The sequence below is a fragment of the Chiloscyllium punctatum genome, chromosome 35, assembly GCF_047496795.1.
Source record: "Chiloscyllium punctatum isolate Juve2018m chromosome 35, sChiPun1.3, whole genome shotgun sequence".
NCBI lineage: Eukaryota > Metazoa > Chordata > Chondrichthyes > Orectolobiformes > Hemiscylliidae > Chiloscyllium > Chiloscyllium punctatum.
Window position 1 is genome coordinate 15,952,208 of NC_092773.1, and position 25,523 is coordinate 15,977,730.

Sequence of the window (25,523 nt, forward strand, 5' to 3'; positions counted from 1 at the left end):
TGTCTTGTCATGGCTTCTGAATGTGTCATGATGTGTGGGGCAAGGAAGTCGCTTTGTTTTCTCTCTGGGGGTGATACTGATGAACAGATTCATGTGTTCTGCGTTATGTGAGGATAGCAGAAGTGCAGCTAGATACCTGTTAGCCCTTCCCATATTGTACTGTCTTTATTCTTGGGGTTACATTGCACATTTGGAACTGACAGAGGATTTAGTTTTTGATGTAAGAGTCATCGTAGTTTAACATAACAAGACCCACTTCTGTCAAATGTTGCAAAGAACTTTGCCCAAAAGGAGTTGAATCCTTGCACTTGCCACTTGTCTTCAAACAGGTAACCCCTTCGAATTATGTTGTGAGAGTTTTTTTTGCATGGACCCTGATATGTTAATATTAAACATAGAGGAGGGAGTAAAAGATAAGAAGCTCGGGCTATCTGCTGCTCCCTGGCGGGTATCTCTGAGATCAGAAGCTTACAGGTTTGATTGCTGCTCCTCCCTACACCCACAGGAAAAATCCGATTCCAGCCGGTTGGTCTAGCCTCCCTGTTCAGTCCGAGGTTGACTGCCTTAATTGGGTTAGCAAGTCACTCTGTCATCTACCTGTGATAAAGAAGGCTTCTCCATGGAGCTGGACATGGAACTTACTGGCATGATGTATTTCCGAGGAAGAAATTCAGGAAAAGATACATTTCCAGGTCAACAGTTGTTCCTGTAAAGTTGTGTTTTCTCGCTCGCTGCTCAACTGTGTTTGTGCCCAGCTGCTTTGAGGGAATCATTGACCCATGTGTTTCAAAACGATTAGCAACTGGAATCTGACAATAATTCACACTACTTGAATCATGTTCTGATTCTTTGCTACTTCGCACCAAATGGAAGCTTTCTCATACTATTGAGGTCTCATGAACTTGGAGAAGTTTATGGATAATGACAGTTGAGGAGGACCGTGAGTTGTGTCTTGGAGTATCTCTGTATTATTGGTCATGGAATCATTTAACTGTATACATTGCTTCTGTTTTCTTTTAAACAAATACTTTTGAATATTAGTGTGTCATGTACAAAATTGTATTCTGCTGTTTAGCTTTAGCCTGAAGTCAGGCAGAAGTTAATTCCTCTTGAAGTAATAGGCTCTAACTGGTGGTAAATTTTATGCGTTGCTTCAAAAGAAGTTGGTGTGAAATGCTTTCTGATCTGCCAGTGCTGCGACATTTTAGTATGATGGGTTATGAATCCCATCCTTTGTTTCCCCATTCCTCTCTCCTCCCTTCTGTTGTTACTTGTGGAAAAAGTAGGGATTGGCCAAGCGATTTAATGATCAGAAAGCAAATCGAGGCCATGAAAATGAAAAGTCACCAGAACCTTGGTGTGGAGGACCTAAAAGTGCCTCATTTCCAGGTGCTCGTTTTACAGTTCATTACACAGGTTGGTACGAGGAACTTAGATCTTCTCAAAGATTTTTTTAACTCAGCAAAGACACAGTTACAGAGTCCTAGAGATGTCCAGCATGGAAACAGACTCTTCGGCCCAACTTCTCCATATCGACCAGATATCCTAAATTAATCTTGTTTCATTTATCAACTCTTGGCCTTCTAAAGCCGCCTTCTTCATATACCCATCTAAATGCCTTTTCACTATTGTCATTGTATCAGCTGCCCCCACTTCCTGTGGCAGCTTACTGCACATATGCACCACCCTCTGCATGGAAGTGTTGCCCCTTATGTCCCTTTTACATCTTTCCTCTCCCACCTGGAACCTATGTCCTCTAGCTCTGGACTCCCCCACCCCAGGGGAAAAGACTTTGGCTATTCTCAGTATCGATGTCCATCATTATTTTATAAACCTCTTATAAGGTCACTCCTCAGCCTCCGACGCTCCAGGGAAATAACCCCAGTCTGTCTCTCCTGATAGCTCAACCCTCCAACCCAAAAACATACTACGAAATCTTTATGAACCCTTTCAAGTTAACAACATCTTTTCGATAGCAGGGAGACCAGAATTGCATGCAGTATTCCAAAAGTGGCCAAAGCAATGTCCTGTCGCCACAGTGGCCGCAACATGACCATCACCAAACCATCATCTCCCAGACCATACAGAACCTCATCACCTCAGGAGATCTCCCACCCACAGCTTCCAACCTCATAGTCCGGGAACCCCGCACTGCCCGGTTCTACCTCCTTCCCAAGATCCACAAGCCTGACCACCCTGGCCGACCCATTGTCTCAGCATGCTCCTGCCCCACTGAACTCATCTCTACCTACCTCGACACTGTCCTATCCCCCCTAATCCAGGAACTCCCCACATACGTTCGAGACACCACCCACGCCCTCCACCTCCTCCAAGACTTCCGTTTCCCCGGCCCCCAACGCCTCATCTTCACCATGGATATCCAATCCCTCTACACCTCCATCTGCCATGACCAGGGCCTCCAAGCCCTCCGTTTTTTCCTCTCCAGACGTCCCCAACAGTACCCTTCCACCGACACTCTCATTCGTTTGGCCGAACTGGTCCTCACCCTTAACAATTTCTCCTTTGAATCCTCCCACTTCCTCCAGACCAAAGGCGTAGCCATGGGCACACGTATGGGCCCCAGCTATGCCTGTCTCTTTGTTGGCTATGTAGAACAGTTGATCTTCCTTAATTATACCGGCACCACTCCCGAACTCTTCCTCCGCTACATTGATGACTGCATTGGCGCCACCTCGTGCTCCCGCGAGGAGGTTGAGCAATTCATTAAATTCACCAACACATTCCACCCTGACCTTAAATTTACCTGGACCATCTCAGACACCTCGCTCCCCTTCCTGGACCTCTCCATTTCCATTAGTGACGACCGACTTGACACTGACATTTTTTACAAACCCACCGACTCCCATAGCTACCTGGATTACACCTCTTCCCACCCTATCTCTTGCAAAAATGCCATCCCGTATTCCCAATTTCTCCGCCTCCGCCGTATCTGCTCCCAGGAGGACCAGTTCCACCATAGAACACACCAGATGGCCTCCTCCTTTAGAGACCGCAATTTCCCTTCCCACGTGGTTAAAGATGCCCTCCAATGCATCTCGTCCACATCCCGCACCTCCGCCCTCAGACCCCACCCCTCGAACCACAACAAGGACAGAACGCCCCTGGTGCTCACCTTCCACCCTACAAACCTTCGTATAAATCAAATCATCCGCCGACATTTCCGCCACCTCCAAAAAGACCCCACCACCAGGGATATATTTCCCTCCCCACCCCTTTCCGCCTTCCGCAAAGACCGTTCCCTCCGTGACTACCTGGTCAGGTCCACCCCCTCCTACGACCCACTCTCCCATCCTGGCACTTTCCCCTGCCACCGCAGGAACTGTAAACCTGTGCCCACACCTCCTCCCTCACCTCTATCCAAGGCCCTAAAGGAGCCTTCCACATCCATCAAAGTTTTACTTGCACATCCACTAATATCATTTATTGTATCCGTTGCTCCCGATGCGGTCTCCTCTACATTGGGGAGACTGGGCGCCTCCTAGCAGAGCGCTTTAGGGAACATCTCCGAGACACCCGCACCAATCAACCAAACCGCCCCGTGGCCCAACATTTCAACTCCCCCTCCCACTCTGCCGAGGACATGGAGGTCCTGGGCCTCCTTCACCGCCGCTCCCTCACCACCAGACCACCAGAGGAAGAACGCCTCATCTTCCGCCTCGGAGCACTTCAACCCCAGGGCATCAATGTGGACTTCAACAGCTTCCTCATTTCCCCTTCCCCCCACCTCACCCTAGTTCTAAACTTCCAGCTCAGCACTGTCTCCTTGACTTGTCCGGACTTGTCCGACCTGCCTATCTCCTTTTCCACCTATCCACTCCACCCTCTCCTCCTTGACCTATCACCTTCATCTCCTCCCCCACTCACCCATTGTACTCTATGCTACTCTCTCCCCACCCCCACCCTCCTCTAGTTTATCTCTCCACGCTTCAGGCTCACTGCCTTTATTCCTGATGAAGGGCTTTTGCCCGAAACGTCGATTTCGCTGCTCGTTGGATGCTGCCTGAACTACTGTGCTCTTCCAGCACCACTAATCCAGCTCCTAATGCCTTTACTCAGTGCACTGACCAATAAAAGCAAACAAACCAAACATCTTATTCACTGCCCCATCCTCCTGGGAGACCACTTTCAAGGAACTATGAACCTGCACACTCAGGTCTCTTTGTTCAGCAGCACTCCCCAGGACTCTACTATTAAGAGTATAAATCCTGCCCTGATTTGTGTTACCAAAATGCAGCCCCTCACATTTATCTAAAATTACACCCTGTCTGCCACTCTTTGGCCCCTCGGCCTGTCTGATCAAGGTCCCAATGTATGCTGAGCTAACCTTCTTTACTGTGCACTGCACCACCAAATCTTGGGGTCATCTGCAAACTTCGTGACCATTCTTCCTTTATTCACATTGAAATTATTTATATAAATGACAAAAAGCAGCAGACCCAGCACCGATCCTTGTGGCACACTGCTGGTCACAGCCCTCCTGTCCGAAGAAAAGCCCTCCAACAACACCCTCTGTCTCCTCCCTTCAAGCCAATTTTGTATCCCAGTGATTGTATCTCCTTAGATTCAATGTGATCTAACATTGTGAACCAATGCGGAACTTTGTCGAATACCTTTCTGAATTTCATATGAACAACATCCACTGCTCTACCTTCATCAATTTCCTTTGTCACTTCTTTGAAAAATTCAATCAAATTACTGAGACTTGACTTCCCACGCACAAAGCCATGTTGACTGTCCCTAATCAGTCCTTGCCTTTCCAAATTCACGTAAATCTTGTCCCTCAGGATTCCTTCCAACAATTTGCCCACCACCGATGTCAGGCTCACTGGTCTATAGTTCCCTGGCTTTTCCTTACCACCCTTCTTAAACAGTGGCACCACATTAGCCAACCTCCAGTCTTCCGGCACCTCACCTGTGACTATCGATGATAAAATATCTCAGCAACGGGCCCAGTAATCACTTTCCAGTAATCACAGAGTTCTGGGGTACACCAGGTCGGGTGTGGGGGGATTTTAGCCTTGTTTTATACATTTTAAGGCGTCCAGCACCTCCATCTTTGTAATATGGATGTTTTTTTTCCACTGTCACTATTTAGTTCCCCAAATTCTCTGTCTTCAATATCCTTCTCCACAGTAAATACTGACACAAAATACTCAATTAGTATCTCACCCATCTCCTGCAGTTGCACACACAGGTGGCCTTTTTGATATTTAGGTGCCCTAGTCTCTCCCAAGTTACTCTTTTGCCTTTAATTTTTATAGATTCTCTTTGAGTTCTCCTTAACCCTATTTGCCAAAGGTATCTCATGTTCCCTTCTTTCCCTGTTGTGTGTATACTCCTTATACTCCTCTCGGGATTCACTCAATCACAGCTGTCTGTACCTGACATACACCTTTTTCTTGATCAAAGACCCTCAATGTCTCTCGTCATCCAGCATTCCATACACCTACCAGCCTTGCTGTTCACACTAACGGGAACATACTGTCTCTGGACTGTTGTTATCTCATTTTTGAAGGCCTCCCACTTTGCAACTGTCCCTTTACCTGCAACGAGTCTCTCCCAATCAAGTTTTGAAAGTTCTTGCCTAATACGGTCAAATTTGGTCTTACTCCAGTCTAGAATTTTAACTTGTAGATCTGGTCTCTCCTCTTCCATAACTATTTTAAAACTAATGGAGTTATGATCACTGGCCCCAAAATGCTCCCCCACTGACCCCTTCATCACTTGCTCTGCCTTACTTTCCAAAGCGGAAGTTAACTTCTGCACCTTCACTATTCAGCATCCACATACTGAATAAGAAAATTTTCTTGTACACACTGAACAAATTCCTCTCCATCCATGTCCTTACCGCAAAGGCAGTCCCAGTCTACATTTGGAAAGTTAAAAGCCCCATGCAAAACAAACCTTTCGCTCTTAACAGATATTTGAGATCTCCTTCCAGATTTGCTTCTCTGTTTCCTGGGTGGGATATAGTACAATCCCACTAAGGGCATCATCCCCCACCTATTTCTTACTTACACCCAAAGAACTTCACTGGGCATATGCCCAGTAATACCCTCCCTAAGTACAGCAGTAATGTTATTCATAACTAAAGACTCCACTCCCTCTCCTCTCTTTCCCCCCACCGCCCCCCCCCACCTTCTATTCCTCCTAAAACATTGGTACCCTGGAACATTCAGCTGCCAGTCCTGCTGTTCCTTGAATCATGTCTCTGTGATAGCTATGATATCCCAGTCCCATGATGCCAACCATGTTCTGTGTTCACCTCCTTACCTGTCAGGCCTCTTGCATTGAAATAAATGCAGTTTAATTTATCAGTCTTACCTCATCCTTCGCCTTGCTCTTGCCTACCTTGACCAGCACATCTCCCCTGGATACTGGTCCCCTTCCAATTCAGGTGCAACCCATCAAATGGGTCAGTGTACTCTTCCCTTCACCGGTTTTGCCCTTTTTTCTGATCTGATGGGTATATTGTCCAAGGAGCCATCGGTGCCATTTTCTGAAGGCATGTTCTGAGTAAACATCCTTTGCCTGTATGCAGCCATTGCTCTATCTTGAAGTAACTCATTAGAATATTTTCTTTTCAATTTCAAACCAAATTCATCCACCTGCTTTTCAAAATGATTTCCAAAAACTGAAAAAGTGTTGAATAAATTTCCAAAAGCTTGACTCAAGTGCAATTTGTTTGAGGTTTGCACGTGTGTACGAGAGTGAAATGAAACCGTTTTATTTCTCTCGTTACACACCTGTTGGAGCTGACCCCATTTTTTTTTTGTTTTCCCAACCAGAAAGCTGCAGTAATAACTGTCTTGTCTTAGTACAGTTTGAGTTCATTTACTTTGAAAAAAAAACACATTGAATTTTGAAGTAAACGGCTAGCTTCTAATTATCTCATTGTCTCTTTTGTCGATGGATGAGATAATTAGAACGTTATAATTGGTTTCACCCATGAAGCAGCAGTACAGAGCGACAGGCAGTTTGTTCTTCTGTATGCTGGATGGAGACTGCTGGACACGCCTTGTATTACTTGCGAATTGGCACAGAAAGTTTCTTTTTTCTTCCATTTCTGTGTAATAGTTGTTTGATTCTTAACGTTCTCATTTGAGATTTCATTGAGTCTTTTCGCCAATCCTGAATCCGGAGAACAGCTTTCTTTCATTTCTGATCCTATTTTGAAGTGTTTGTTATGCTGGGCAAGGGGTGTAGTTGGCAGGACTTAATTTGCTTCTTGATCTCTCATCTTTCTTTTCACATTCCTTCCTCCCCAACCAACTGTCACCCAGTTAATAGCAGATATAAGGTGAATGTGGGTACTGTAGATGCTAGAGATTGGAGTCAAGCTTAGAGTGGTGCAGATCAGGCAGCATCTGAGGAGCAGGAAAATCGATGTTTCGGGCAAAAGCCCTTCATCAGGAATCCCTTTTGTCCGAAACGTCGGTTTTCCTGCTCCTCGGATGCTGCCTGACCTGCTGTGCTTTTCCAGCACCAGTCTAATTCTGACTCTCTTAACAGATATAAGACTGTTACACAGAAAATGAGTGAGCAACTGACAGCTCCAAGCATCTCCCTTCGCATTCCCAACATGTTTCAGTTGAATTGTATTTTTGTTGCAGAGCACAAAGGCTAATTTAAGCATCTAAACGTTGTGTATCCTGAAGGATTCAAGGAAACAAAGCTCCCAAAAAAAGGCAAATTCAGTCTTGGGTTAATTTCAAATTGTTTTATTTCCTATTGATAGATATATCCAAGACATACATGCATGGTGATGTGATATGTCTTTCAGCTTAGAAGAATAAGGATTCATCTGATAGAAGCTTTTTAAGATGCTAAACATAGAAACGTTTGGGCACGAGAGGAAATGGAAATAATTTGGACATTCTGTGAAAGGTCACTCACAAATCCAACTGGATACTCGGATGAACCAATTGTGCCTGATGAATGTAGAAACCGCTATCATTGGGCCTTGGCTTCACTTGATATGAAGGAAAGTTAAGTCAACACATGAGGGAGAAAAGAGGAGGCTTTGTTACTCGGATTGGATAATGAGAAATGGGACGAAGCTAATGTGGAGCTTATCCCACATGTATAACAGGCATGTTTCTGCCCTGTAAATATTTTATCAACCCCTTTCTTAATTGCTGCCCTCTGAACTCTGCTGGAAATTTTGCAGATATCGTCATGGACTCATGGGAGTTAGGTTCTGACCTGGTGGTGCCTTGGGATGAATGCCTTGAGTTCTTGTTTGAATTGACGTGCAAAGATACTTGTTGAGTTAAGCGTATGAGAAGTTAAGTGTGGAGCTGTCATTTATGAGTCACTGAGAAGATCCATGAATAGTGGCTGTTTTATGTTTGTCACTCTGTGTCAAATGAGGCAGTGAATGTATTCACAGCTGAGTCAGAAGGATGTTGGTTTGGGTGTAACAGGCCTATGACAGGTACTTGACTGTTCAAGTATTTCCTTGAACATGATTTTATAAAGAAATAAGTAGCAGAATAACTGAACTGTTGCAGTCTATAATAAATTGTGAAGACTTGTCCTTGACATGTAAAAGTACAGCTCAGCACTTTTTATAAATAGTCATTTCCACTCTGGGAGAAAAATAAATAGGATACTTCATCCATTCATGTGATGCAAGTTGTGCTCCGGTTACAGACAATGCACATTGGGATATTTCCAAATGTCAAGTTTTGTGTTGTTCAGATACTCCTTCGGTGACTCTGTGTTGTGTTCAGAATTTCACATCAGAGTATCTTAGCCATCAGATTGTAAATGTTTTGAAGTGTTGAGCAAAGTTGTCATATATCTTGGAATGGGTGGGGACAAACTCAAATTTCTGCTGCTCGCAAACCCGATCTGAAGTTCTGGAATTGACAGCAGCTGCAGAAAGCAAACTTGAATTGTCTGTCTAACAGGTTGGGGAAGTCCAACTCCGGTGGAATCAAAGATATTTTCTACCTGTTAATTTTAAGCTTGCCAATTGCTCCTGAGTTATTTGGATTTTGGTCACCAGCTTGTCTCCGCAGGTTTCTTGCCTGTGGTTTCTGTAATTGGTAATTCTGTGCAGCGTGAAAAGTATTCACATTGCCAATGGATGTAACCTCTTCAAACCAGCAACAGCTATGTTTCTGGTGTCGGAGGTACAGTTTTCAAATTCAGGTTGACTTGGAGTCTCCAGAAACCTCTAGGAAGCTGATGTGCGCATCACTGGAAAAAGGCTGTGGGCATGTTTTGAAATAAAATTAGTTTACTGTCTGATAGTCACTTATCATCTGAGCCAGTTGGTTCATTTCTGTACTGCCATACTGTTGCAGGTGGAAGAGTGGGGTGTGAACCGATGATTGTTATATCATATATCTTGGAATATTTCCAGAAAAACTTGCCAGCTTTCCATTTCCTCTTGTGCGTTTCCTTGAGAAAGCTCTTGATCTGATAAGAATCAGGACATATCTGTGAGAAATGGTTTCTGCCTCTTCTGTGAATGCATGCTTGTGTATTGAACGTCAGTAGGGATGTCTGTTTATCACTTAACCACAGTACATTAATGGAGACATATCCATCAATTATCAATGTACCATGTTCAGTAAAGGCATTGATTCATCACTCCCTGATTTAGTAGGGATGTGGGAACCAGGAGATGTCCGACAATATACCGATGTGCACAATATGCAAGGAGTGACGGGTACAACTAGAATAGAGGATAATAGGTTCAGAAGGGGGGTAATGGGAAATGAAGAGTTCTGAATTAGAGTTGCTATACACGGAAGTGAATGCACCGAGTGTTGTCAGTAAGATTGTGTTGCATGCATACTTTGCCATGTGGCTGTGTGATGATCTGACTGTGACAGTGACCTTTCTCAAGGACAGGCTTGAGTCAATGTTAAATATTCCTGGACACAAGGTGTTCAGGAAGAACAATAAAGGACGAAAAGGGGGCCAAATAGCAGTGTTGAGTAAGAAGGACATTGCAGTGATGGATAGAGAGGAAGTTGGGAAGGTTTCAAGGACAAAATTGATTTGGCAAGGGCTGAGGAACAAAAAGAAATGTGCAATTAGACTGTTCAGCGTTGTCTGTGGGCCCCAAACTCAAAGGAAGATGTGGAGGAATAAATTGGTCATGAAATTATAGAGACATGCAAAAATATTGGGTGGTCATTGTGCAGAATTGTATTGCAAAGGGCAGAGGATGTTCAGGAGAACTTCTACAGTAGCTTTTCAGTCCAATAAGAAAGGCAGCACTGCTACACCTGGCAATGAAGTGGGCTCCGAAGATCATATATCAGTGGGTAAACATTTGAAGCTCAGTAATCAGTGTACTGTTAGGTTTAGGGTGACTGTAGAAATAGTTAATAAGCAGTCAGAGAAAAAAATGGTTCGTTAAGAATGGCTCTCGGTCAAATAAATTAGAATCCAGGATTGGCAGGAAAAATGGTGGCTAGATATTGATCTAACTTCAATAAACAATGATTTGGACACAGTCAAGATATATTCACTTGAATTGGGAACACAGAACGGCAAATTCAGAACTCATTGTATGACAAAAGAGGCAGAGGTGATGGTGAAGAAGAAAAAGTGCGTTTGTGACACAGGTCACTACATACAGGTGAAAACAAGACTGAATATAGAAGATTCAGAGGGGTTGTGAAAAACCACTGGAGGAAGAAAAAAGGTTGCATGAAAGATGCTGGCAGTGAATATTAAAAGGAATTCTGAAGTCTTTTATCGTGATGTAAAAAGTAAAAGGGTGATAAAAGAAGTGGGGCTGATGAACAAGGCAGAGGAGATGCATAGCACATGGCTCTTTGATCTGTCTTTACCAAGGAAGGAGATGCTACCCAAGCCATGGTGGAAGAAAACAAAATTCACTTCTGATTTGGCTTCTCAATTGATGAGGAGTCCGTGGATAGGTAGTCAGAACTGAAAAGGTACCAGGACCAGATGAGATGCATTGAAGGACAATGAGCATGGATACTGGAAGTAAAAAAGGAACCTTCAGAGACACGAGGAATAATTTATTGTTCTTCCCAAGACTCGAGCAGTGCAATACATATTGCATACGTTGTGTCCTTGTCCCTAAATTAGTATGATGACGAGCCAAACAATTACAGACAAGTCAGTTTAGCTTATGTACATGGGAAAGTGACTGATATAAAATATGAGAAATAAGCAGAGACCATTTGACCCCTCAAGTATCCTCTGTCATTCAGCAAGATCATGACTTATCTGTTTGTGTGTCAAAATACATGTTTCTCTGTCCCCAATAATATTTGAGTCGCTACCCTACAAAAAAACTGTTGACCTTTGCATTCAAAATGCTTTAAGAGCCTTATCCACAGTCTACTGAGGCATAGAGTTGCATGTTGCATAACGCCTCAAGAGATTAGATTACATTACAGTGTGGAAACAGGCCCTTTGGCCCAACAAGTCCACACCAACCCGCCGAAGCGCAACCTACCCATTCCCCTACATTTACCCCTAACCTAACACTACGGGCAATTTAGCATGGCCAATTCACCTGACCTGCACATCTTTGGACTGTGGGAGGAAACCGGAGCACCCGGAGGAAACCCACGCAGACACGGGGAGAACATGCAAACTCCACACAGTCAGTCGCCTGAGGCAGGAATTGAACCCGGATCTCTGGCGCTGTGAGGCAGCAGTGCCACCGTGCCGCCCAAATAATTGAGAGAGAAAACTCACTCTCTTAACCCCATCCGAAAAAGGCAATCCCTAAATTTAAAGCACTGCTGCTTAGCAATGGACTCATCTGCAAGAGGAAACATCCTTTCCGTGTTCACCTTGTCAAGACCTTTCAAGATGTGAGGCACGTTAATCAAGTTGACCCCCTCTTTTCAGCTTCCTTACTTTTATGTTCAGTTCCTCAAATAAGGATGCTTTTCCAAATGCCTTACTGATTGTGGTATACTCCTTTGTGAGTCCTGTGCAAGAATACCTTAATCCTTTGGATTTCTGCAATCTATTCTCTGTTTGACCAGTCTTTTGCTTCTTCTGTTGTCTATCCAGTGTGAAAAGTTTCACTTTATCCCACATTATAGTCCATCTGCCAGATTTTTACCCACTCAGTCAACCTATCTCCATCTGTGTGCAAACTCATCAGATCTCCCTCACTGCATGTATTTCGACCGATTTGTGTGTCATCAGCAAATTTATCTGCCAGCTTTCGGGTCCCTTCATCTCAGACATGGAGTTAATTTGTAAAAAGTGCAGGGGCCAACATAAAGCCCTCTGTTTTTCTCCCAACCTACCAATCTTGCATCCATGCTACATTGTTAGCTTCTGCAGTAAGCTTCAATCTACCTTCTCAGACAAGTTGGAAACTATTAGAAGCAATAATTGAGGACAAATGCAGTAGCAGCATGGGCAAATACAGCTTAATTGAGGAGAGCCAGTGTGGAATTCTATTGAGCCAGTCACCTTTAACTCCAGTCAGGGAGGCTTTGATGACATGACAGTGAGAGTTGGTAGGAAAATGGTGTTGATTTGATATAGAATTCCACCAGTGTGGAAGCAGGCCATTCAGGCCATCGAGACATTACCAACCCTCTTAATGACATCCCACTCAGACTGTATGGAGTTTGCACATTTTCCCTGTGTCTGCGTGGGTTTCCTCCAGGTGCTCTGGTTTGCTCCCACAGTCCAAAAAATATGCGGGTTAGGTGAATTGGCCATGCTAAATTGCCTGCAGTGTTAGGTGAAGGGGTAAATGTAGGGGAATAGGTCTGGGTGGGTTGCGCTTCAGTGGGTCGCTGTGGACTTGTTGGGCCGAAGGGCCTGTTTCCACATTGTAAGTAATCTAATCTAAACCTCTGAATAAGTAACCTAATCTCTCCCCCCTTGCCTGCCCCCCCCCCCCCCCTCCCCAAAACCATCCTGTCCCTGTAACCCTGTATATCCCTTGGTTAATCCACCTAACCTCGACATCCCTCGACACAATGGGCAGTTTTACATGGCCAATTCACCTGACCTGCACATGTGTGAACTGTGGGAAGAAACAGGAGCACCCAGAGGAAACCCACATAGACACGAGGAGAATAAGCAAATTCCATACAGACAGTGGTCCAAGGCTGGAATCGAACCCAGATCCCTGGTGCTTTGAGGCAGCAGTGCCATTCCTGTGTAGCTGGACACCCAGAAGGGCTATGACACAGTGCCACACAAGAGACATATCAGCAAAGTTTACATTTGTGGATTAAAAGCAACAGCAGCAACGTGAATGCAAAATTATTTGATTAGGTGGAAGCAGAGAATAATGCTGACAGATGTTTGTCAGGTTGGGAAAAGGTTTGTAGTGCAGCTCTAAGGGTCAGTGATGGATTCCTTGTTTTCCTGATCCATGTTCATGACCTAAACCTTCATGCGCAGAGCACATGTTCAGCATTTTGTGATGACCTGAAATGAAGCACAAGAAAATGTGAACAAGGTGATGAAAAAGTCAAGACAAGTTGGTGGAGTGGCTGAACAAGTGGCAATTGAAGAGGTAAAAACAATGACTGCAGATGCTGGAAACCAGATTCTGGATTAGTGGTGCTGTAAGAGCACAGCAGTTCAGGCAGCATCCAAGTAGCTTTGAAATCGACGTTTCGGGCAAAAGCCCTTCATCAGGAATAAAGGAAGGGCTTTTGCCCGAAATGTCGATTTCGAAGCTACTTGGATGCTGCCTGAACTGCTGTGCTCTTCCAGCACCACTAATCCAGAAGGTGGCAATTGAAGTTGACTGTGGAGAAGTGTAACCTGATTGCTTTTGGTCCAAAGAGAATGTGGAAACCCGTTGTACAGGAGTACAGTCATCTGGGTGATATGTCATGAAGGATGGCAGGGCAGGTTGACATGTGAGTTACGAAAGGCCAGCATATTGTATGCTTTAGTAATGCTGGCATAGAGGATAGGAGTAGGGAAGTTATCTTGAATTTGTCGAAGATAATAGTTCAGCCTCAGCTGGAATATTGTGTCCAGTTCTGGGTGCTGTACTGGAATGTGAATATTTGTTAGGAGTGCAAAGCAAGTTTGCAAGAATGGTTCCAGGGATGAGGAATTTGACTTGGGAAGATTGGACTGGATAACCTAGCACTGTTATCCTTGGAGAAAAGATGGCTGAAGGGAGATCTGGTGGAATTATTTGAAATCATGAGAGGGTAAGGAGAAAATGTACCCACAAGTGAAAAGGTTAAGTTTGAGGGCGGATTTGAAAATAATTAGAAAAAGAAGCGAGAGTGATGTAAGTGATGTAACAAGACCTCTACCTGGTTACAGTACTCATTTCAAGTTTGGATGTCTGTGCTGTCAACTTTTGGCTTGAACTGGAGAACAATACTCTTTGCTTCTGCTTTGAGCAGTATTATATTGTGTTTTTCAAAGGTGAAGGATATTCCTGGAGGGACTTGCTTAGTTTAGTATCAATGTCAAGCACTCGCATGTCATTTGTGATGTTACTAATGACGTTCTTCTTTTTCTCTGCACTTGTTCAAATTACCTCAAGTCATACTTTTGACAGAGTGTCTTTAGTTGCACCAGTTTGACATATTCCCTTTTTCTGTTTCTTGCACCAGTTCTGTTGTCGATCGTGTCAGTGTCATGACCTGTTTCAAGCCTAATTGACAGTGGTTCTTTGCTTGCTTAGAAGCCGTATTGCAGGTAAAATAGAATAAGGCACTTCCTCCAACCATGGAATTAAAAGCCATTTGTAACCTCCTAACCAAATGTCAGGCAGTGCTAGATTGACCTAACACTGAACAGCAACAGAACCAAGAACTTTTCGGTTTCTCTGACTGATGAAATGCACATTGGCAGTCACAACAGTATAAGTGAGGGAATTCAATTTGATGTTACTTCCCATCTGATCAACTTCGTTGACCTTTCTATTATTTTAAAGACAATATTAATTGTCTTTGGGAGGGGAGGGGAAAAGAAAACTTCAAATTGCCACAAAATTGAATTATCCTCTGCTGATTACTTGTAATTTCTGAGCTGCTTTCCTCAAAAGGTCACAACAAATGTTTCCATCGTGAGTCATTAATTCATTCAGGAGAATTAAATCATCAATTTATTTTACTGTTGTTTTTCAGTCTGAAGTAACGGCATTATAAGCCTTTCTAGTTGGAGCAACAATTGAGCAATTTTTTGACCATATCAGTGCAGAACTCTATCCCTGGAAGTGGATTTTAAAGTGGGAGCATCAATGGCTAAGTTTACATTTGTTCCTTGTCCCCAGTTGATTCTGAGAACATTGTCATGAATGCCCACTTGACCTGCTGCTGTCCATGTTGTATTGGCATAGCCATAGTACTGTTAGGAACAGGTTCCTCGATTTTGACCCATTGACAATGTAGGAACAAGAATGTACTTCTCTAAGTCAGGATAGTATGAGGTTTTAATGGAGAAATCTTGCAGGTGGCGATGTTCCCATGCATCTGCTGCTCTTAACACCCAAAATCGTGAAGGACATCAGCTTGTAAGTTGCTGTCCAAGTAATCTGGCCAAGTTGCTATAATACACTTTTGTAAATTAGACATAATGTTAGCACTGTACATTGCTGGTCTCAGGATTGAATGTTGAAGATGGGGTGCTGATGAAATGGACTGATTTGACTTGGCTGGTGTCTGCCTTCTTGAGTGTATTGAACCGAGACTCATTTACTTCACTGGGAACTCCTCTATCACACTGCTGACTTGTACTTCGTAGATGGTGGACAGGCTTGGGAGAGTCAGGAAGTGAGTTACTCCCTGCAAGATTGCTAACCTCTGACCTGCTCTCATAGCCACAATATTTGTATGGTTAGTCCAATTCCGTTTCTAATTGACGGGAGCCTCCCAGAAAGGTGACTCGACTGCTTCAGCAATGGTAATGCCTTTGAGGTACAGAGTTAATTGTTAGATTCTCTTTTGTGAGGGATGATCATTGTCTTGTAGTTGTATGGCACAAAAGTGATGTGTGGCACATCAGATCAACCATGAATGTTGGACAGGTCTTCCTGCATTTAGAAACTGACTGAATTGGTTTCTGAGTCGTTCCGAATGATGCTGGACATGATGTCAGGAAACATCCCTACTTATGCACCCCACAGTGCAGTGTAGGCCATGGAGGGAGCAGCAGCTGATGTTGCATTGAGAACATGACTCTGAGCATATCCTGCTGCATGGTCTTGAAGCTGAGCTGATTGAAAGACAGCAAGTGCAGTCATCTTCCTTGGTGTCAAGTGTGGCTCGAAACGCTGCAAAATTTTCACAGAATTCTCATGAACTTCACTTTTCTCTGAGATTCATGATGACTTGGTTAAATGTTGCCTTGGTGGAAAGAGCAGTCGCTTTCGTGTCATATTAAGTTCAACTTTTGTGTTAATGTTTGGATAAGGCTGTCATGTGGCCTTGACAGAACCCACATGGCACTTTGTGGCTAAAGGTGGGACTGAGTGTTTGACCCCTTGTATTGTGCATTGATGTACTGAACTCATCATCGTTGTGAATGATCATATTTCTGGACCTTTTTATCTGGTTAGTTGTGCCATTGTCCACCAGCATTTGTGGCTGGGTTGCACTATTCCAGTGTTTTGTATTGGTGTTTTTGTGAATTTGTTTTTCTGATAACTCTTGTCTCGTTTCCCTTTTAAACAGAATTACTGTCTCCTTTCATTATGATTATATATCAGTCTTCTGGAGCTGCATGATTTTTTTGAGACCCTCTCCAAAGAAAGGGCGAATCTGTCAACAGGGAGAAAGAAAGGGCTATTCTGTCAATAAGGGAGAATTGATCATGTTTTGTGCAGCATTAGTCACAATGAATTTAATTTTGACATTCTGAGATTGCAGAGATTGCAAAGGAAGAGTTGCTGTGAACTGCAGCATTTTAGAACCTTTTCCAAGCCAGACATGGAAGTGAAATCTGTTAAAAATGCTGCTGTTTGAGCTAGTCTCACCTCAGATAATATCTGATTTGACAGATTTTTCTATGATCAATGAAACTGGTGTTCATTTAGTTTTTAGATTGGACAGGGTGTGTCTGACTCTTGTGAAGTTTTTTCTGTTCTGCTGCAGTTCTGCCTTGAACAGTTGGTTACTGTGTTAGTCGCGTCGTTGTACATGACCATTTTATACTTTCAAAGGTCATTTTTGATATCAGCTTTCAGAAGCCTTGTAAAACATGTCGCAGAATGGAATTCTCTCCAGGTTGTAATATTGGTTAACTGTGTCTTTCAGTTACGTGAACATGACAAACTGAGACCTAGGTCTCACACAATGTCTATTTTTGTGTGAGTCACAATTTAATTTTCTTATGTGTAGATTCTCTTTCCTCACAAGTATTCCCATGTGTTTGAAAGGTCTTAGTTCATTAGCAACTGAATTAAGCTGGCTCGTATAGTCTGGGGTGAAGAATGTCGTCGTTTTATTTTCCATGCTTTTAAAGACTTGACGACTGCTCCTTATCTTCCCAAAACTGTGAGCTTCTGTGCATTTGCATTATGCACAGCCTGCTCATTCATCAACATGTTCAAGTGGGAGAACCTGTGTTTGTGTCGACACATCACCGTGGGTGTGCCGTGTCTCAGCATAGAAAGATGGAGTCTTCATCCCCTCATCTGATCCAGTGTCTCATGTGACTGCAGTCTTGCTGGGGTCCTTCACGGGGTCCTGATTCATGTCTCCTTAGCTTTGGTGTAGATACAGAAGATCAGGAGGAAGGAAGAGAGAGGAGTTTTTTTTTTCATGTCCGAATGATAAATGAATTTCATCTGTGTGCTTGACAGAGATAATCATTTAGTCACTGATCAGACACGTAACTGCGTTGGTGAGACGGTCATTTCTTAAATGTGGCTGGAACATTTGCATAACAGCTGCTGATTTGTAAAACCTGAAAATAGCTGCCTTTTCATTTCTAATTAATTTGTGCACATATTGGCTCCCTGTGCTGTCAACACAGAACGGAGCATGGTGTCAGCAAAGAGCTGCTGTTTGTCTATTCTGAACCAAAGTATTGCTTTACCCTCTGTTTTCAGGAGTGAAAAGGAGACTGGGTAATAAGTAAAATTGCTCTGAGTTCTTTGAATAAAACAGGTATTTGGTGTCACACTGACTTTTGTTTTGTAGGAGTGAAGGATCTTCAGTGAATAAGAACTGAACATTATGCTTTGTGGTTTTGATGGAGAGTCATGGTAGTCTTGTTGTTCATAAATCTTGAGGAGAGTAGAGATTGACTACATATGCTCTTAATCTTCTGTTAGTTTCATGAAAGTGGGGACATATGTATCCACCTTCATATTTGGGCGAGCAGGCTGATGTCTGGTGGGGGAGCTGGTGTCTGAACTGTGTTAGAAACAACGTTTTGGAGGACTTGAACAGAGCCAACACCCAGCTGCTATGTTAGTCAACCTATCTCTCTCTCTGGACAGTATGGATCGAGATTTTACAATGCTGCCAATATCTGGCACCTGAGCTAATTACCATTCTGCAGTGTAGCCAGTGGAGAGATATCCATTGTGAACTGTATTGCTACAGCATGGAAATGCAGGGACATTTCCCATGGATAGATTGAGATAGATAAATAGATTCCCTGCAGTGTGGAAACAGGCCCTTCGGCCCAACAAGTCCTCACCGACCCTCCAAAGAGTAACCCACCCAGTCCCATTTCCCTCTGACTAATGCACCTAACACTTTGGGCAATTTAGCATGGCCAATTCACCTAACCTGCACATCTTTGGACTGTGGGAGGAAACCGGAGCACACGGAGGAAACCCACGCAGACACTGGGAGAATGTGCAAACTCCACACAGTCGCCTGATGCTGGAATCGAACCTGGGACCCTGGTGCTGTGAGGCAGCAATTGAGCCACCGTGCCAGAGTGGAAGCTGCAAAAGAAATTCTGTTTCCAGATCCCTTTGCCCATTAGCAGGATTCATTTATGAAGTGGAGATGGTGGCATCGTGAACATGTCAGTGGACCAGTAACCCCAAAGACCACACTTGTGGGAAATAGGTTCAGATCCCACCGCAAAGGCTAGTAGATTTCAAATTCATTTGAAAAATCTGAAAAATAAAACAAGTACCGTGATTGTTGTAAAAATTCTGGCTCACGAATGGCATTTATAAAGGAAATCTGCCATCCTTACCGGGTGACTCCGGTGACTCCAGACCCACTGCAATGTCTTTTACTTGCCCTTTAAGGTTGCTTAGTGGGCCACTCAAGCCAAAGATGCCCACATCCCATGAAAGTATAATGAAAGCTAAGAAAAAATGTCTGAAGAGTGAAGACAGGCCAACAGTTAGGCTTTGAAGTCTGTTGTAGTTATTGTCCATACCACATCCAATTTCTGCACAGTATTCCTTTGCAAGATTATTAAATTGATCAAACTTTTATATTGTGTTTTTTTTAATGAAGGAGAAATATTGGCCAAGGTTCTGTCAATAACACCAGAGGCACACTCCTTTTCTTGAAGTTTGTAAATTGGCATCTGTACCACCCATTTGGAGGCTCGATGTGACCATAGCTTTGCATCTGGTTGAATCAGTACATCTCCAACAATGTAGCGTTCCTTCAGTACCACAGTGGAAGTGTTGGCCTTGCCTTTGTGCTCATGTTTCTGTCGTGCAATTTGAATCCAGAGGCCTTCTGACTCCAGCATAAATCTGAGTTATTGCCTGACAACTTAAAACAAAGTCACTCTGGCCGACCCTTTGCAAAGTGTTCAGGAGGTCTCTGCGTTCACTTAAATTCAAAAGCTGCTGGGTCTTCCTCTCCTTGGCTGCTCACTGTCCAGTCTCTGGCTCTCTTTGATTAGAACCCAGTTGCATGGGAATCTTGCCACTGTGACCACAATCTCCCTGTTTCATGTTCATGGACTAATATGCACAAAGTATATATCAGTCCACAAAATATTTATTTTTCTGTCAGTGACTGTGTTGGTTCTGGAGTGTTCGGTCCTGTTTTAAAATTGGAATTGCAACTGGTTAAACTGGCCTGTTCAGTGTTGTATTGATGGGTGGCTAACAAGACTTGGGTTTTGGGATATGATAATTCCTCGTCTTTTGATGGTTGGTTCATTCTGTCATTAACAAAGCGGTATTTTGTTTTTGCAAAGGTATTTGCCCTTAAGCAGTATTCATCTGAACAGAACTGCAGTTTAGAAATCTGCACCAAATTTCCTGAGTCATTTTATTTGTTTTGCAAAAGGCATTAAATCAAAGTCTTGTCTATCATTAAGGTGGAAGGTAAAGATTCTAAGAACTATTATCAAGAAGAACTGATGATATCCCATGTGCTATCCATGTTTATTCCTGATAGACATGATTAAAAACAGAGAATGTGCTCATTATCATGCTCATATTTGTGAGGTCTTACTGTGTTTAAAGAGCCTACCAACTTGTCTCTCTACCTCTGTCTCAATTTGGGGATGCCGGTGTTGGACTGGGATGGACAAAGTTAAAAATCACAGTACGACAGATTATAGTCCAACAGGTTTATTTGGAAGCACTAGCTTTCCGAGTGCTGTTCCTTCATCAGGTGGTTGTGGAGTGGAAGATCCTAAGGGATTGATAGCAAAAGTTTACAGTGTGATGTAACTGAAATTATATATTGAAAAAGACCTGGAAACAATCGAGGAAGGTGGATCTGAGCAATGTTGCATCAGCTGTGATACTGCTGAAGAGCAGAGCAGGATCAGGAGCCCAAATGGTCGACTCCAGTTATTTTTTTGAGGTTTTATGGTTTGCCACTCTTCTGTCTTTGCCTACACCATAGTTCTCTTCGATGTTCTGTCCCTTCCCCTTCACCAGTCTCCATTCCTCCCCTTAATTCTCTTCATCTTCCCTCTCTGTTCCCTTCTCTGACTTCCTGCTTGTAACAACTCCTACTCTCTTTCCTTTCTGGCTTGTGGTATCAACTATTCTTTCTTCTCAGCCACCTCCCCTCTACCCTCCCCTCTCATGTTCTCTCAAACTTTCTGACCCTGTTACCCCGGAAAAGCAGGATTGACGTTCCAGAGTTGGATTTGGATTCAGAAGCAATTCTCTCAGGATACAATAAAATTGAATCCGTTGCCTTCCCAACTGAACATAGCCAGCTAGAGTCTGACCGTTGATCCCTGAGTTAGTTGAGTTTGAAAAAGGTGGAATGCAATATATGAAAATGCAATCTTTGTGGATGACTCTTGCGAACGCAGTGACTTCTTTTTCTGACTACACTATTTGTGAGTTTTCCGCTTTCTTGTTTGCTTCTGATGTATCTGCCGAAGTTTTTCTTTAACATAGAGTCCTGATGGATCAATGATATTAGTTCTTGATTTATTTCAGTTGCTTCTTCCACAGTTCCCTGGTTGAGAAAAGGGTATCGGTACACTGCCCACCCTCAGATTCTTCCAGTTCGGTGATTTCCAGTTTTAATGATGTGGTTTTCACTCTTTGTGCCATGTATTATGAGTGGCTTTACATTTAATAATTTTTATCAACTTGAGTTTGAATTGTAGATACCTGATTTGGTTGTGTTTAAAACAGGTCAGTGCAACACTGTTTGAACAAGATATTTCTTGTAGTCAAATATAATGTCATAACTGTGTAATTACTGTGGACCTCCTCTTGGGCTTATGACTATCAGGTTTGGCTTCTGGTTTGACAATCGTTCAGATTTTTCAATTCACTGCCAGAATTGGAAAGGAGGAGATCTCTCCAGCTCGGCTCCAGTGCTTTAGAAAGATACGTTTGTTGTGAGTCCATTGTGGTCACTGGAGCCCTGCTCTCGTCTGAACTTTGATTGTCGCCCTCGAGAACGTCTGAAAGAATCCTTGACACATTTTCACGAGCAAATTTTATTGTCAACAATCTTCGCATTCAGTGACAGGTGCCTTTCCACATCAGACCAACAGCTTGATCCAACTTGGTCATTTTTAGCTTTCAAGAACTAAGACTCATTGGCCATCAGTGAAACTGTGAAATGAGAAATCTGTTCTTTTCCCTTTACCTTAAGTATGTGTGTGTGTTTTGAGTTGATTCAAGGGGGAGACATTTATATTTTCTTAGACACATCAAGTGTGTAAATCCATTTTGTGTTTTCACTGAATATGTGGTTTAGTTTTGGTTGAAGAAACCTGGTTGATGGTTTTTTTAAAAGTTTAAGTCTAATATAGAAAAAGCGTACGATTGGGCATGTTGGGAACCCGGTGCGAAAATTAAATTCATGTTGTAACCTGTGGAGCAGTGGGACAAAATAAAGATGGTGCACTCGTTAAATGACATCAAGATGATGCCTTCTTTCTATCTTACCTCCAGTAGACCAGAATAGACCATGATCCTTTACTGTTGGGCGTTGCCCACTTGCTGCCACAATTTAGGGCTTGTGTTCTGTGATTGCCTTTTGCATGAAAGCCTAACATAAAGACTCAGCTGAAAGCTGGTTGGAGGTGGTGGCTTGAATCATTGTTGGAGGTCTTGGCTTTGTTTAGTCCTTGGCAATTAGGGTTAAGGAAAATCCAAAGCGATTCTACAAGTGCGTTGAGGACAAGAGGGTAACTAGGGAGAGAACAGGGTCCTTAAAGACAAACAAGGCCACATATGTGTGGAATTGCAGGAGATGGGGTAGATACTAGATGCATATTTTGTGGAACAGGATATGGAGGATAGTGAACATGGGAAAATAAATAATGACATCTTGAAAAATGTCCATTTCACAGAGGTGGAGATGCTGGATGTCTTAAAACACATAAATGTGGATAAATCCCCCAGAACCTGATCAGGTGTCCCCCAGAACTCTGTGGGAAGCTGGGAAAGTGATGGCTGGGCTCCTTGCTGAGATATTTGTATCAATAGTCACAGGTGAGTTGCCTGAAGACTGGAGGTTGGCTGATGTGGTTCCACTATTTAAGAAAGGTGGTAAGGATGAGCCAGAGAACTATAGACCTGTGAGCCTGACATTGGTGGTGGGCACGTTGTTGGAGGGAATTCTGAGGGGCAGGATTTCCATGGATTTGGAAAGGCAAAGACTGACTCGGGATAGTTAACATGGCTTTGTGTGTGGGGAATCATGTCTCAGTAACATTATTGAGTATTTTGAAAAAGTAACGAAGAGGATTGATGAGAGCAGACTGGTGGATGTGATCTATATGGACTTCAGTAAGGCGTTCAACAAGGTTCCCCAAGGGTGACTGGTCAGCAAGGTTAGAACTCATGGAAGAGTTCATAAAAGATTTACAAGGATGTTACCAAGGTTGGAGGGTTTGAGCTTATAGGGAGAGGCTGAATATTCAGGGGCTGTTTTCTCTGAGATTTGGAGACTGAGGGTGACCTTACAGAGGTTTATAAAATCATGAGTGACATGGATAATGTGAAGAACGAAGGTCTTTTTCCGAGGTGGGTGAGTCCAAAACTAGAGGACATCGGTTTAGGGTGAGAGGGAAAAGATTTAAAAGGGACCTAGAGGGGAACCCCTCCATGCAGAGGGTGGTGTGTGTATGGAATGAACTGCCAGGGAAAGTGGAGGAGGCTGGTTTAGTGAAAACTTACGAAAGGCATTTGGATGGGGATATGAGTACGAAGGGTTTATAGGGATATGGGCCAAATGCTGGCAAATGGGACTACATTTATTTCTGATATCTGGTCAGCATGGATGAGTTGGACCAAAGGGTCAGTTTCCGTGCTGTTTTTTTCTGTGACTATCTGACTCAGGTTATACTTAGACCATCTGCTTTTAAACACATCCGCCATGTGGAACAGATTCTCACAAAGTCCCCTGTCTGTGCCTCTCAGAGTTTTGTGTACCTAATCAGATCTCCCCTCAGCCTCCTCTGCTCCAAAGAAAACAAACCTAACTTATCTAGTCTGTTCTCATGACTGAGACTTTCCATCTCTGGCATAATCCTGGCTATACTCTGCACCCTCTCCAGTGCACTCACACCCTTGTAATAGCATTGTGACTGAAACTGTGGCCTAACAAATGTTTTATCAAGTATTAGCAGGATGTCCTTTCTCCGATATTCTGTCTCTTGGTTTATGAAGGCAAACATTGCTTCATCACCAGCCTGTGGTGAAGTATGCCGTGTTTATTAGCCTATTGTCCTGTGCTGACACCTTCAGGGATCTATGGACTTGTGCACCAAGGTCCCTTTTGTATTTAATACTGCCTTGCCATCTCCCTCATTGTGTATATCCTTCCTGCATTAGACATCCTGAAATGCATTGTCTCACACTTCCCAGGATTACATTTCTTCTGCCACTGCTCTGCCCAATTTGCCAGCTGATCAATATCAGACTTGCCTCAGACTATCCTCCTCACTATCAGGGACATTTGTCTTATCTGCAAACATTCTAATTATATTTAATACATTCACATCCAAGTCATTAATGGACAAAAACAGCAAAAGGACCAGGACCAGTTCATATCATACACTGCTGGTCACAGGCTTCTAATCACAAAAACAACCCTTCTTTATCACATTTGACCTCCTGTTTGTAAGCCAACTTGCCTTGGATCCCATGGGTTCTGAGCATTTGGTCATGTGAGACTTCACTGAAATCTGTGTAAATCACATCAACTGCAATATCCTCAATAATATATTGAGTCACCTTTGCAAAAAACTGAACAAAATTAGTCAGAAAGGATTTTCCTGAAATAAATCTGTGCTGACTATCCCTCTCTTTCCAAGCATTGATTAATCCTGTTCTTAAGAATTTTTTCCAATAATTTCTCTACAACTCACATCAGACCACTTCACAGAGTGATAGAATCAGACAGCACAGAAAAGGCCTTTTGGCACTGATTCTGCACCGACATGCTGTTCCTATTTTCCTGCACTTGTCCCACACCCTTGAATGTTATGATATTTCAAGTGTTCATCCAAATATTTTTTGAAGGTTTTACGGTTTCTGACCTCCACCTGCCAGACAGTGTGTTCCATGTTACCACTCCCCTCTTGAGTGAAAAAAATATTTTCTCAAGTCCCTTCTGAATCTGTCTTGTCCCATAAACTATGTTCCCTCGTGATGGACCCCTTAACCATAAGGAACAGGTGCTCCCTACTCACCAAATCAGTACTTATCTTCATCTTATAAATCTCAATCATGCCCACAACTCAGCCTTCTCTGCTGTCAAGAAGCCAGTCTAAACCTATCTAGTCTCTCCTTATAGCTCAGTTGCTTCACCCCATGCAGCATCCTGGTGAATATCCTCTGCAAGTTTCTAGTGCTGTTACATCCTTTCTGTAGTGAGGTGACCAGAACCGCGCAGTTCTCCAGCTATGGCTTAACTAGTGTTCTGTACAACTCAAAAATTACCGCTTTTGTCTGTGCCACGATTTGTGAGAACAGGTGTCCCATATGCCTTTTTAACAATCCTATTCACATGCTCTGCCAACTTCCGCAATCTGTGAATAATTGCCCCAAGATCCCTGTGTTCTTCTGAGTTTCTCAGTGGCCTGCAGTTCATTAAATACTCCCTCATTTTGTTTCTTCTTCCAAAGTGCATCACCTCACACTTAGCAGAGTTATATACCATCTGCCCAATTTATCCTCA

At 43.2% G+C, this 25,523-nt stretch overlaps 1 protein-coding gene across 36 annotated transcripts in view; it reads left to right on the plus strand.

Annotated features, from left to right (window-relative positions):
* The window catches only part of LOC140459699 (calcium/calmodulin-dependent protein kinase type II subunit beta), a 265,742-nt gene that overhangs the window by 35,810 nt on the left and 204,409 nt on the right, over positions 1–25,523 (plus strand). The window lies entirely within an intron of this gene.